Source organism: Antennarius striatus, chromosome 18 (assembly GCF_040054535.1).
Source record: "Antennarius striatus isolate MH-2024 chromosome 18, ASM4005453v1, whole genome shotgun sequence".
NCBI lineage: Eukaryota > Metazoa > Chordata > Actinopteri > Lophiiformes > Antennariidae > Antennarius > Antennarius striatus.
In genome coordinates this window covers 5282377-5296943 of record NC_090793.1, presented here as the reverse complement: position 1 = coordinate 5296943, position 14567 = coordinate 5282377, and positions in this window count along the sequence as shown.

Below are 14567 nucleotides of genomic sequence, written 5' to 3'. Positions count from 1 at the left end.
CTGACTTACTCTGTTGAAGCAAATTATAATTACATAATTTGCATTATACAGTAGTATGTAGAAAAATCGTGTATAAAATTTGTGTTCAAATTTGATATCACAGGTAAAAAGTGGGATTTTGTAGTAAAACACTCAATTGTCATTATCGATATGCATTATATTGATGACTGTGTATTATAAAAATGTTTTTATCAATCATTACACAAATTATAGATTGAAATGTTATATTTACAACAAATGCAGTAATCACTCGCTTATTCACACTTTCAACTAGTGCGGCTTCTCTGCATCGCAGATTTTTTAGTAGATAGTCACGTGATACCGTATGTGCATGCTATAGGCTGACAGCATCCGCGTGTGTACTGTGTTCTAAGACTCACAGTTCCTCCTGCAAATAATAATAAATAATAAATTAATTAATGAATAAATAAATATCTAAACTTAAGGACTCATAAAGAAAGTAACAGAGGAACAAATTTCCAACTGTCGTGCATGTTTATCAATGTGTCTTCGACGTGGAGCTGTTATACGTCAGAAAATAGCCCGTTTTAACTCGGTCCATTCTGTGTGTACATGTAGACACGGGTCACACACACTAACGTCACAGCGGTTTTTGTTGCAGGGAGACGCCCCCCGGATAGAATAGTTTGGGTTACAGCGTCCACACGACAACGCATACCTGGCATTTTCAAAAAATTCACTTTGGCTTGCGTTTTTCTCCCGGATATCTGCGGTGTCGTGTGGATGAAAGGCTTGACCGCAACAAAAAGTCTCGCTGCCCGATGCCTTACGCCATATTGTTCACGTGATTACTTCTGGCAGATGCGCTGTGATTGGTTTGGTCCCGTGATTGACAGGTAGTGGGTAGAGTTAAAAACGTGACAGTGTGAGATTTTCAAGTGAGCTTATTCAAATATCTAAGACTAAAACGGCCTCGCGCCCTATACCTCCGAGATAGGCTCCGGCTCCCCGTGACCTGCTACAGCGGATACAGCGGTGGTAATCTGAAGATGACTGACTGACTGACTAAAATGTGCATTGATCTCATAAAAAGTTAACACCCCTTTTGTGGTGTCAAACGATGACAATACATCCAGACAAGAAAACAAAAACAATTCTTGTGGATGAGAAGATGCCTGAGGAATGGAGGAAGAGTGTGCTTGTGCCCATTTTTAAGAACAGAAAATTTTCTGCTAGAATGAAGGACAAAGACATACGGATTAAAGACAGTGCTGCTGAAAAGAAGACAGGAAGCTGAGCTGGAGGTGGTGGAACTGAACAGGTTGAGGTTCTCTCTAGGAGTGACCAGAATGGATAGTGTAGATTCAGTCATGATGAATCTTAAACTCAGGTTTATTGAACCATCTGGAAGACTTGAGGAGGACTGAATCAGGAGCACAGACCAGAAACATACAGTACATAGTCATGTCACCAGGCAACATCTCGATTAATCACACAAGACTCATATTGTGTATGGCAACACTACATGAACAAACAATATAACAGCACATCTGTCTACATACCTGCTCTGAACATTGTTAAGCTGTGTATTAGGCTTCTAAACTCGACCTGATGCAGTGATATAGATGGTAGCAGTAGGCTAAACTAGACCTTTGTTCTCTGTTCCTACAAATTTCTGTTACACTCTGCTGGAAGTCTCTTCAGCAACTACTTGTTTTCAACATTTCTTTTAGTTGTCACAATCGTAGTTTTGTTCATCTATGGTTTAGGTGTGTGTTGTGCCACATCCAATTGTGATGGGCTTTTGAGGACATGGTTCCATTGATATGCAGTTGTGATGGGCTTCAGAAGGTGTGGTTCCATCACTGAGAGAATGTCAGTGGAGGGGGAATTGCCCTGTTTATTGAAAACATATTAAGTTCGAGAACTTAAAAAACATGTTGATATATGTTCATAATAATGTATGATGGAATGTGTGACTGTCGAAGTGTCTGCGCCAACATCCAAGAATGTAGTTGTTAACTGTGTTTACAGAGCACAAGACTCAAAAACAGTAGTCGGTCTTGTTTGTCTTGGAAAATGATGAGACATTTGTCTTTGTTATGAGCTAACACTCTCAACTTTATTTCACATCTTCCATGTTCTAAAACACAACGAACTATCTTCTCTCTAATTAACACATCAGGAGGTGCCCATCTCTGTTATCCACAACTACCGGCTCCCTCCGTTGGTCACAACTGTCATGACACATTACTATCAACAAGTCCCCCTTTCTTTGAAGTTATTAACCATGAGCATAAGATAACATACTGTATCTCTTAACACACTTGTGCAATATCAATACAACAAATTAGAATTATTGTAACCACAATTACAACATACAATATTCAAAACATATGTTCAAAACATTAGAACCTTAGAATCCAGTACACCTATTCAAAGATCAAGTTTGACTGGTCTTGTGATCTGACATTCAGATCGCCTCAGTACAGGTAACTCTGTGGAAACATCACTTGTGTTCACCTGCACCTGTTCATCTGAATTCAACTCAGGCACTGTGTCAGCCCTTGACACAGTATCCTTTCCATCTGCATTTTCAGAGAATGTTCCTTGAAAGGTCTCTTTAGTTTTTAGAAGGTTGCGACGGTTCCTTCTGAACACATGTCCATCCTCAGTTATTACTTCATAGGATCTTGGTCCTGCTTCACGACAAACAGTAGCCTGCTCCATGCATCCTGGTCTTGGATTCTCACAAAATCATTCTGTGCAAGTGGTGTGAGAACTTTTGTTGACTTGTCATAATGTTGTTTTTGTCTGCATTTCAGTTTCTCCATTGTCAACTGAATCTGTGGTCTTTGTTTGACCTTTGTGTAACGGGGCATTGTGGTATGCAGCTTGCGATTCATTAAAAGTTCCGCTGGGGAGAGACCACAGTCAAGGGGAGCAGACCTGTAGCTCAGCAGAGCTAAATAAGGATCTGACATGCTGTCTGCGGCCTTCTTTAAAAGCTGCTTAATGATATGCACTCCCTTTTCAGTTTTGCCATTCGCCTGTGCATGCTGAGGACTGGATGTGACATGGTGGAAACCATACTGTTATAACACGGACCATTGTCACTGATTACAGTCTCTGGTATTCCATGCCTAGGAAACATGGACTTCACATGAGTGATGACACTGTTGGCAGTTGCATATGTGAGCAGAGCAATTTCTGGGAAATTTGAATAATAGCCAATAACTAACACATAATCTTTCCCATTCCAATGAAATAAATCTGTGCCCACTTTCCTCCAGGGCTCAGTAGGAAGATCAGGATTCATCATGGGTTCCTTTGCTTGCTTGCTCTGGTACTTTTTGCATGTTCCACACTGTCCTATCATGCTTTCAATGTCCTTGTTTATGTCATGCCAGTACACAGTGTCTCTGGATCTCTTTTTTCATTTTTCAATTCTTAAGTGTCCCTCATGTAGTTTCTGTAGTACTTCTAACCTGAGGCTGCCTGAAATGACAATCTGACTGCCTCTTAATAACAGTTCATTTGCCACACTTAACTCTGACCTGATGTGATAGTACTTCGAACAAGACTCTATGGGCCACCCGCTTTGCGGGTGTTCTATCACAGTTTGCAGTTCTTTGGCTGTTTCTTCAATGATTTGCTTTGATTTGGTATCAGACACTGGCAGAGAGTCTATGACCATGTTGACATGATGTTCTACTTCTTGTTCAGATGAACTCACTTGACTCATCTCTGGAGCTCGTGATAGTGCATCAGCTAACACTAGATGCTTGCCTGGTGTGTATATTAACTCAAAATCGTACCTTTGCATTTTCATGATGAGGTGCTGAATCCTCGGCGACATCTCATTCAGGCTTTTCTTTATAATTGATACAAGAGGACGATGATCTGTTTCAACCGTGAAAGTGGTAAGTCCATATACATAGCAATGAAAGATTTCCAGTCCATAAGACAGCCCAAGACACTCTTTCTCAATTTGAGCATATCTGGCTTCAGTGTTTGTCATGGATCTGGAAGCATATGCTACTGGCTTCCGACTGTCTCCTTCTGCCGAGAGCAAGACAGCACCAAGTCCGTCCTTTGAGGCATTAGTGGAAATCTTGAGTCTTTTGTTCGGATCATAAAGAGCCAGCACAGGAACAGTTGTCAGTATGGTCTGTAAAGCATTCCACTCTCTTTCATTTCTCTCTGTCCACTCTAATTCTGTGGAATATAGAAGGAGCTCTCTCATTACCGAAGTTTTCACTGACAAGTTGGGGATGAACTTTCCAACAAAGTTTATCATGCCCAACACTCTGAGGACTTCTTTCTTGTCAGTAGGTCGTGGCATGCCTAGGATAGCTTTCACCTTTCTGTCATCAGCCTCAATACCTTGAGCAGGCATTTTGTCGCCTAAGAACGTTATTTCCTGCACACCAACTTGGCACTTGGTACGGTTCAGTTTCAGTCCATTTTCACATATTTTTTGGAGAATTTTAGACTGTCTAGACTGTCTGTCATTGTGTTCTTCCAGGGTGGACCCCCAAACTACCACGTCATCAACATAATAACGGACCCCTTCTAGTGCTTCTAACATGTTGTTCATGGCACGATGAAAAATCTCAGAAGCTAAGATTATGCCAAATGGCACTCTGAGAAATCTGTATCTGCCATACGGTGTGTTGAAAGTGCAGTACCTTGAACTTTGCTCATCTAGCTTGATTTGCCAGGATCCTTGCTCTGCATCTAGTTTGGAGATGCAGCGCATCTGCCATCTCACTTGCGATCTCCTCACGCTTAGGTATCTGGTAGTGCTCACATTTTATGTTTCTGCTTAAATCTCCAGGATCCATGCATATTCTCAGTTCTTTGTTTTTATTCTTTTTATCCACGCACACCATTGAGTTTACCCATTCAGTGGGTTCCTCCACCTTTACGATGACTTGCAGTTGAGACATCCCGTCCAGTTCCTTTTTGAGACGCTCTCGAAGTGGAGCTGGAACTCTGCGTGGTGCATGAATGACTGGCTTTGCATTATCTTTCAGTTGAATTTTATATGTGTATGGCAGACGTCCCAGTCCTCTGAAGACTTCATCATAACGGTGCACAATGGAGTCCACTGTGTGTCAACGTACACTCTTTGCTTTGGGGCAGTCGAAGTGGTATTCCCTTCTTACCAGGTTCAATCTCTTTGATGCATCTCCACCCAGCAGCAACTGATAGCCCTCAGGAACGACTGAGAACATCCATCCATCCATCTTTTTCCGCTTATCTGGGGTCGGGTCGCGGGCCAGACTTCCCTCTCCCTAGCCACTTTGTCCAGCTCCTCCGGGAGAATCCCAAGGTGTTCCCAGGCCAGCCGGGAGACATAGTCTCTCCAGCATGTCCTGGGTCATTCCCAGGGCCTCCTCCCGGTAGGACGTGCCCGGAACACTTTACCAGCGAGGTATCCAGGAGGCATCCTGACCAGATGCCCGAGCCACCTCATCTGGCTCCTATCGATGCGGAGGAGCAGCGGCTCAACTCTGAGTCCCTCCCGGATGACCGAACTTCTCACCCTATCTCTAAGGGAGGGCCTGGACACCCTGTGGAGGAAACTCATTTCGGCAGTATCCGGGATCTCGTTTTTTCGGTCACGACCCACAGCTCGTGACCATAGGTGAGGGCAGGAATGTAGATCGACCGATAAATCGAGAGCTTTGCCTTTCGGCTCAGTTCTCAAGCTCATTCTGAATCTCATTTAGTCCACAAAACACATGTAGACTGGTTGGGCGAACTCCCATGCCCCCTCAAGGACCCTGCGGAGGGTGTAGAGCTGGTCCACTGTTCCACGGCCAGGATGAAAACCACACTGCTCTTCCTGAATCCGAGATTCAACTTCCGGACGGACCCTCCTCTCCAAAACCCCTGAATAGAGCTTGTCAGGGAGGCTGAGGAGTGTGATCCCACTGTCCCCGACGTCCATGCGTTGTTGCAGAGGCGTGTCAACCAGGACAGCCCCACAACATCCAGAGCCTTTAGGAACTCTGGCCGGATCTCATCCACCCCTGGGGCCCTGCCACCGAGGAGCTTTGCATCTAGGAACATAGAGTGCCAAACACGAAATATTTCGTCTTATAGAATCCAAACGTTGAGTGCCAAAGACGAGATATTTCGTCTTAGGCTTTTTTTATAGGGAACGTTAGATCAAAGCGTTTCGCACATTCTGTGTGATTTTCAGCCTTGTATTCTATTTATTCCGGTCGGGGGCAGTGTTTCACACCCTAGATCACCAGGTAAGGCGACGAAGAAGCGTCGGTGTTGGGGCAGTAGTGGAGAGCAAAATGGCGAAGCGCAAGGCGAAAGCATGTGGAGGAGGCAAATTCAAGCAGCTAACACTGGCACAGAGCTTGTCTGGCAGTGTAGCTGCTGTGAAAATGAGCGAGAGTGGTAAGGATCGGGGGGGTGCAGGAGATGCACCCAAGGAGGTTGAAGACCGGATCGGAGGCGAGGAAAACGTGACGGGTTGCAGTTCGGCGGCGTCCCACGTGGGAGCGCTGGTGCGGAAAGTTCTCCGATGCGTTTGTCCGGCGACAGTTCTGACTCTGAACCGGACCCGGATTCGTCATCTGAATGGATACCGTCAGAAAGCAGCAGGGAGTCCTCCCCAGACCCGTGGGAGCCCACGGAGGATCTGAGGAGCAAAGGTAACTATTTTGCTACTTTGTTGCATGATGTAAAAAACACGTGTCGGCCCTCCGTCTCACATAAGTTGTTCCCCATCTATGAATGTATTACTTCTTCTTTTCCTTTCTGCTTTTCCCTTCAGGGGTCGCCACAGCGAATCAATTTCCTCCATCTAGCCCTGTCCTTTGAATCCTCTTCTCTCACACCAACTACCTTCATGTCTTCCCTCATTACATCCATAAACCTCCTCTTTGGTCTTCCTCTAGGCCTCCTGCCTGGCAGTTCAAAACTCAGCATCCTTCTACCAATATATCCACTATCTCTCCTCTGGACATGTCCAAACCATCTCAGTCTGACCTCTCTGACTTTATCTCCAAAACCTCTAACATGTGCTGTCCCTCTGATGTACTCATTCCTGATCCTATCCTTCCTGGTCACTCCCACAGAGAACCTCAGCATCTTCATCTCTGCTACCTCCAGCTCTGTCTCCTGTCTTTTCTTCAGTGACACTGTCTCTAGGCCAAACAACATCGCTGGTCTCACCACAGTTTTGTACACCTTTCCCTTCATTTTAGCTGAAACTCTTCTATCACACATCACACCTGACACTTTCCTCCACCCGTTCCATCCTGCCTGTACAGGCTTCTTCACCTCTTTTCCACACTCTCCATTGCTCTGGACTGTTGACCCTAAGTACTTAAAATCCTCCACCTTCTTGATCTCTTCTCCCTCTAACCTCACTATTCCACTTGGGTCCCTCTCATTCACACACATGTACTCTGTCTTACTGCGGCTAACCTTCATTCCTCTCCTATCCAGGACAAACCTCCACCTCTCTAGCCTCTCCTCCACCTGTTCCCTGCTCTCACTGCAGATCACAATGTCATCTGCAAACATCATAGTCCATGGAGATTCCTGTCTAACCTCGTCTGTCAGCCTGTCCATCACCATAGCGAACAAGAAGGGGCTCAGAGCTGATCCCTGATGCAGTCCCACCTCCACCTTGAACTCCTCTGTCACACCTACAGCACACCTCACCACTGTCTTACAGTCCTCATACATGTCCTGCACTGCTCTAACATACTTCTCTGCCACTCCAGACTTCCTCATACAATACCACAGTTCCTCTCTGGGCACCCTGTCATAAGCTTTCTCCAAATCTACAAAAACACAATGCAGGTCCCTCTGGCCTTCTCTGTACTTCTCTATCAACATCCTCAAAGCAACTACTGCATCTGTAGTACTCTTTTTTGGCATGAAACCATACTGCTGCTCACAAATGTTCATTTCTGCCCTTAGTCTAGCTTCCACTACTCTCTCCCATAACTTCATTGTATGGCTCATCAGCTTTATTCCTCTGTAGTTGCCACAACTCTGCACATCTCCCTTGTTCTTAAAAATGGGCACCAGCACACTTCTCCTCCATTCCTCAGGCATCTTCTCACTATCTAAGATCCTGTTGAACAACCCAGTCAGAAACTCTACTGCCACCTCTCCTAGACACTTCCATACCTCTACAGGTATATCATCAGGACCGACTGCCTTTCCACTCTTCATCTTTTTCAATGCCCTCCTCACTTCATCCTGACTAATCTTTGCTACATCCTGGTCCACAACAGTCACCTCTTCTAGTCTTTGTTCTCTCTCATTTTCCACGTTCATCAACTCTTCAAAGTACTCTTTCCATCTTCCCATCACACTACTGGCACCTGTCAATAGACTTCCATCCCTATCCTTAATCACCCTAACCTGCTGCACGTCCTTCCCATCTCTATCTCTCTGTCTTGCCAACCTGTATAGATCAGTCTCTCCCTCCTTACTGTCCAACCTAGCATACAAGTCATCATAAGCTTCTTGATTGGCCTTTGCTACCTCTAACTTCACCTTACGCTGCATCTCCCTGTACTCCTGTCTACTCTCCTCAGTCCTCTCAGGGTCCCACTTCCTCTTGGCTAACCTCTTTCTCTGTATACACTCCTGTACCTCCTCATTCCACCACCAAGTCTCCTTATCTACTTTCCTTTCAGATGACACACCAAGTACTTTCTTACCTGTCTCCCTGATCACATTAGCTGTAGTTGTCCAGTCATCTGGAAGCACTTCCTGACCACCCAGAGCCTGTCTTAACTCCTTCCTAAAAGTCATGCAACACTCTTCCTTTTTCAGCTTCCACCATTTCGTCTTCTGCTCTGCCTTTGCCCTCTTGATCTTCCTCACCACCAGAGTCATCCTACACACCACCATCCTATGCTGTTTGGCTACACTCTCACCTACCACTACTTTGCAGTCGCTGATCTCTTTCAGGTTACACCGTCTACACAAGATGTAGTCTACCTGTGTGCTCCTACCGCCACTCTTATAGGTCACTCTATGTTCCTGCCTCTTCTGGAAGAAAGTAATCACTACAGCCATTTCCATCCTTTTTGCAAAGTCAACTACCATCTGTCCTTCTGCGTTCCTCTCCTGGATACCAAACCTGCCCATCACCTCCTCATCACCTCTGTTTCCTGCACCAACATGTCCATTGCAGTCTGCTCCAATGACAACTCTCTCACTTCTAGGCATGCTGTGCATCACTTCATCAAAGTCCGACCAGAATTTCTCCTTCTCCTCCAGCTCACATCCTACCTGTGGAGCATACCCGCTAACAACATTGAACATCACACCTTCTATTTCTAGCTTAAGACTCATCACTCTATCCGACACTCTTTTTACCTCCAGGACATTCTTAACAAACTCCTCCTTCAAGATAACTCCTACTCCATTTCTCTTCCCATCTACACCATGATAGAACAACTTGAACCCTGCTCCTAAACTTCTAGCCTTGCTACCTTTCCACCTGGTCTCCTGGACACACAGTATGTCTACCTTCCTTCTCTGCATCATGTCAACCAACTCTCTACCTTTTCCTGTCATAGTTCCAACATTCAACGTCCCTACTCTTAGTCCTATACTCTTGGTGTTCCTCTTCTCTTTCTTCGAGCGAACGCACTTTCCTCCTCTCCTTCTTCGACCAACAGTAATCCAATTTCCACCGGCGCCCTGTAGGTCAACAGCGCCAATGGCGGTCGTTGTTAACCCGGGCCTAGACCGATCTGGTATGGAAGTCACAGGTTTGATTCGCATGTTTGATTTGGCAAAAGTTTTACGCCGGATGCCCTTCCTGATGCAACCCTCTGTATTTATCCGGGCTTGGGACCAGCACAATAAGACACTGGCTTGTGTCCTCTTGCGGCTACATTCTATGAATGAATTATTCTTTTGTGTAAAATGGTACACATTTCAGGCATGTGTGTGTATATATGTATAATATGTGTGTGTATGGTTTGTAGAATGGTACATATTTCAGGCATGTGTGTATATTATATATATATATATATATATATATATATATGTATATGTTGTGTAAAATGATATCCTACTTATTTCAAGCATGCATATATATATATATATATATATATAGATTAAAATTTTATATTTCCATATTTTACAGTCCCTAAAATGAGTAGAGGACGTGCACCTGCAAGAGGGAGAGGTGCGAGGAGACGCCAATCACTGCAGGTGGATGCAGGTGTTTGGGGTCATGATGGCTGGGAACCCACAAAGTTCCCATTCGTGGCAACCCCTGGTCCCAAGAATGCGGCTGCAGACCTGGATTCAGACCAGCCGGTTGACTTCATGGAGCTGTTTCTCACTGACGAGCTGCTGGGTCCCATTGCGTCTCAGACCAACCTGTATGCATGGCAGTTTATACAGGCACATCCTGAAGCTCTGCCACACTCCAGAGAGAGGGTGTGGAAACCGGTGACAGTTCCAGAGCTCAAAAAATACTTGGGTCTTTCGTTCCTCACCGGCTACATAAAGAAGCCCAGCGTCAGCATGTACTGGAGTGAGGATCCAATGGAAGCCATTCCGTACTTCAACAACACCATGCCACGCAACAGGTTCCAGCTAATTGGGAAGTTTCTCCACTTCAATGACAATGCCTCACAGGATGCGGGAGATAAACTTTATAAAGTGCGTCCTGTCTTTGATTCAATTATTTCCAAATTCAAAGAGCCCCATGAAAATATTTGCATAGATGAAGGGATGATGCAGTGGCGTGGCCGCCTGAACTTCAGGGTTTACAACCCTCAGAAGCCAGTCAAATATGGCATAAAATCTTATATTTTGTGTGACTCGCGGACTGGCTATTGTTATAATATGTTGCCTTATGTTGGCCAGCCGAGCACACTCCCAGACATTGTGTTCTCCCTCCTTGACCGCCTGACCGAGCAGGGGTACACAATATTCATGGACAATTTTTATAATTCCGTAAAACTGTGTGAGCAGTTGTGTAAAAAAAAACCTAATGTCTGTGGAACTCTCAGGAAAAACCGTGGCGAACCACAGATCATCAGAGAGCCGTCAAAGACAGACTTGGGTGAGGAGGGGAAGGTGGTGCGGCACAACGGCCGGGTACTGGTCTTGGCCTGGCAGGACAAGCGCCTGGTGAGGATGATAACAACCTGCCACAACGACAGGATGCAGAGGGTGGAGGTGTGGCAGAAGGGTCAGCGGGACACAGCGAGTGTGTGGTAGAGTACAATTCCTGCATGAATGGGGGGGACAAACTTGACCAGAACATTGCGTACTACCCCTTCATCAGGAAAACTCAAAACTGGACAAAAAAAGTTTGTCGCCTATTTGTTCCAGATTTGTGTATACAACGCCTATGTGTTGTTCAGGTCCAGGAACCCAGGGATCAAGAAATCACACCTTGATTTCATGAAGGGTATTGCAAGGTCCTGGACTGAAAAGGGGTACGTGTCACATGAGGGGGGCAAGGAGGCTGAGGAGATGGAGGTCGAAGACGTGCTGCAAACCAGGTCACTCAGAAACAGAGACCCAGAAGGCAGACTCGATGGCCTGATGTCCAGGCACAAGCTGGAACGTTTGAGGGCCACCACCAGGAAAGCACATCCCTCAAGGAAATGTCGGGTGTGTGTTAGAAGGGGTGGGAGGAGTGAGACCAGGATGTGGTGCAAGGCCTGTCATATTCCCCTGCATGCAGGAAAATGCTTTACTGTGTATCACACTCAAAAAAAATATCATTGATTACACTCACACTCACCCACACATACTCACCTGTAAATGGTTCTGACAGTTGAGAGTGAAATGAATGTACTCTTTATGTTTTGTCTAATTTTCAAAATTGTTATAAAATCATTTGTTCATCAAAAAATGTTTTTTCTAATGTTGTTTTCATTGTTTCAATAAGCAAAAGTATTTTCAGAAGTTTGACGTTGAAGTTTTGCTTGAATTTGCTTCTCTGCAGTAAAATGTCATTATCTCTGTTTTCTGGTCAAAATCAGCCGTTTTTGCTGAAACCACCCTGTGTTCTACGGGCAATAACTAAACACACATAACATAGATGCTAGAAACAATTTTTTTTTCTGATGAAAGAAGACAGTCTAAAGTTTCGGGTGATATGTGGAATGTTTATGTAGCCTAAAAAATGAATATTTGGTGGGCCTTCAAAATTCAGTGAAAATGCTCAAAATCTCTGGCACTGGGGAGCTGCCTGCGCTGAAAGTGTCTGGCAGTCAATGAGTAACCACCTCGGTGACTCGGTGACCTCAACCCCAGAGATAGGAGAGCCCAACTCAGAGAACCCAGACTCTGCTTCCTCATGGGAAGGCATGTCGCCGGAATTGAGGAGGTCTTCGAAGTATTCTCCCCACCAAGTCACAACGTCCCGAGTTGAGGTCAGCAGCGCCCCATCCCCACTATACACAGTTTTGATGCTGCACTGCTTCCCCCTCCTGAGACGTCTGATGGTGGACTAGAATTTCCTCGAAGCCATCTGGAAGTCATCCTCCAAGGCCTCACAGAACTCCTCCCACGCCCGAGTTTTAGCCTCAGCAACCACCAAAGCTGCATTCCGCTTGGCCAGCCCATCGGCTGCCCCAGGAGTTTCACAGGCCAAAAAGGCCTGACAGGATTCCCTTACCACATCCCTTACCACCGATGTTCACCAACGGGTTCTGGGGTTGCCGCAACGACAGGCACCGACCACCTTAAGGCCACAGCTGCGGTCGGCTGCCTCAACAATGGAGGTGCAGAACATGGCCCACTCAGACTCAATGTCCCCCGCCTCCCCCTGGACGTGGGTGAAGTTCTGCCGGAGGTGGGAGTTGAAACTCCTTCTGACAGGGGATTCTGCCAGGCGTTCCCAGCAGATCCTCACAATACGTTTGGGTCTGCCAGGTCGGACCGGCATCTTCCCCCACCATTGAAGCCAACACACCACCAGGTGGTGATCGGTTGACAGCTCCGCCCCTCTCTTCACCCGAGGGTCCAAGACATGCGGCCGCAAGTCCGATGACAGGACCACAAAGTCGATCATCGAACTGCGGCCTAGGGTGTCCTGGTGCCAAGTGCACATATGGACACCCTTATGTCCGAACATGGTGTACATTATGGACAGTCTGTGACGAGCACAGAAGTCCAATAACTGAACACCACTCGGGTTCTGATCAGGTGGGCCGTTCCTCCCAACCACGCCCTTCCAGGTCTCACTGTCATTGCCCATGTGAGCATTGAAGTCCCCCAGCAAAACGATGGAGTCCCCAGTGGGAGCGCTCTCCAGCACCCCCTCCAAGGACTCCAAAAAGGGTTGGTACTCTGAACTGCTGTTTGGTGCATAAGCACAAACAACAGTCAGGACCCGTTCCCCCATCTGAAGGCGGAGGGAGGCTACCCTCTCGTCCACCGGGGTGAACCCCAATGTACAGGCGCCGAGCCGGGGGGGGCATAAGTATACCCACACCTGCTTGGCGTCTCTCACCAACAAAGAAAGTCTCACTCAGGTTGGTCTCTTCCACTAACTGTACTGTTTTGGGCTTGCTTGTAGAGAGACACTGTTTTGCAAGATGATTTTTTCTATTACATTTTGAGCTTTTCTTGCCATATACAGGACACTGCCAGAGCTCATGTCTGCCACTACAGCTTTTGCATGAGTACGTCACACATCACATCCTCTGGGCTTTTCTTTAGTGACATGTTTCTTTTCGTCTTACTTTTAACCACAGCCACTTTAGCACCGTCAAGTCCCGTAGTGATACCAGCTTCGTTGAAAGTCTTTGCGTGCTGCTGTGCTAATTCACTTGCATGGCACTCTCTCTCCGCCTCCTCTAGAGTGAGCTGAGGATCCTGCAGCAGCTGTTCCCTGGTCCGCTTATCATGGACCCCGTATACAACTTGATCACGAATCATGGAATCTTTCAGATCCCCGAAATCACATGATTGAGCTTTGAGTGTCAAATCAGTCACAAAGCAATCAAAATACTCTTGTGGTTGTTGCATCCGTGTTTTTTCGTGGTGAACAGTGTGCTTGGAACTTCTCGATGACTTTGTCGTATTTACCTCTGTCTCCAGGGTCTGTAAACTTGAACGTATTGAAGACTTCAATGGCTTGGGAACCCGTCACTGTGAGCGGCTGCGCGATTTTCCTGGTGTCAGATTCTGAGTCCAGTCCAATGGCAGCCATGTGCAGCTCAAATTGCTGCTTAAAACACCTCCAATTGCAGTCGACATTTCCCACCAGTTTCAGTCCCTCCGGGGGCCTTAGAGTTTCCATCTTTAGTCTGAAACTATGCTAGATATTTTACTCCTGGTGCCATGTCTTGTTTGTCTTGGAAAATGACGAGACCTTTGTCTTTGTTATGAGCTAATGTTCTCAACTTTATTTCACAGCTTCTATGTTCTAAAACACAACAAACTATCTCCTCTATATTTCGGTGCCCATCTCTGTTATCCACAACCACCGGCTCCCTCCGATGGTCACAACTGTCATGACACATTACTATCAACACAGTCTCCAATAAGTATGTGGGAGAATTATTATCAAGAATAAACCACAAGCCTGTTTCTCTGAGGTGATATCATCATTCACCTGCTGAAGC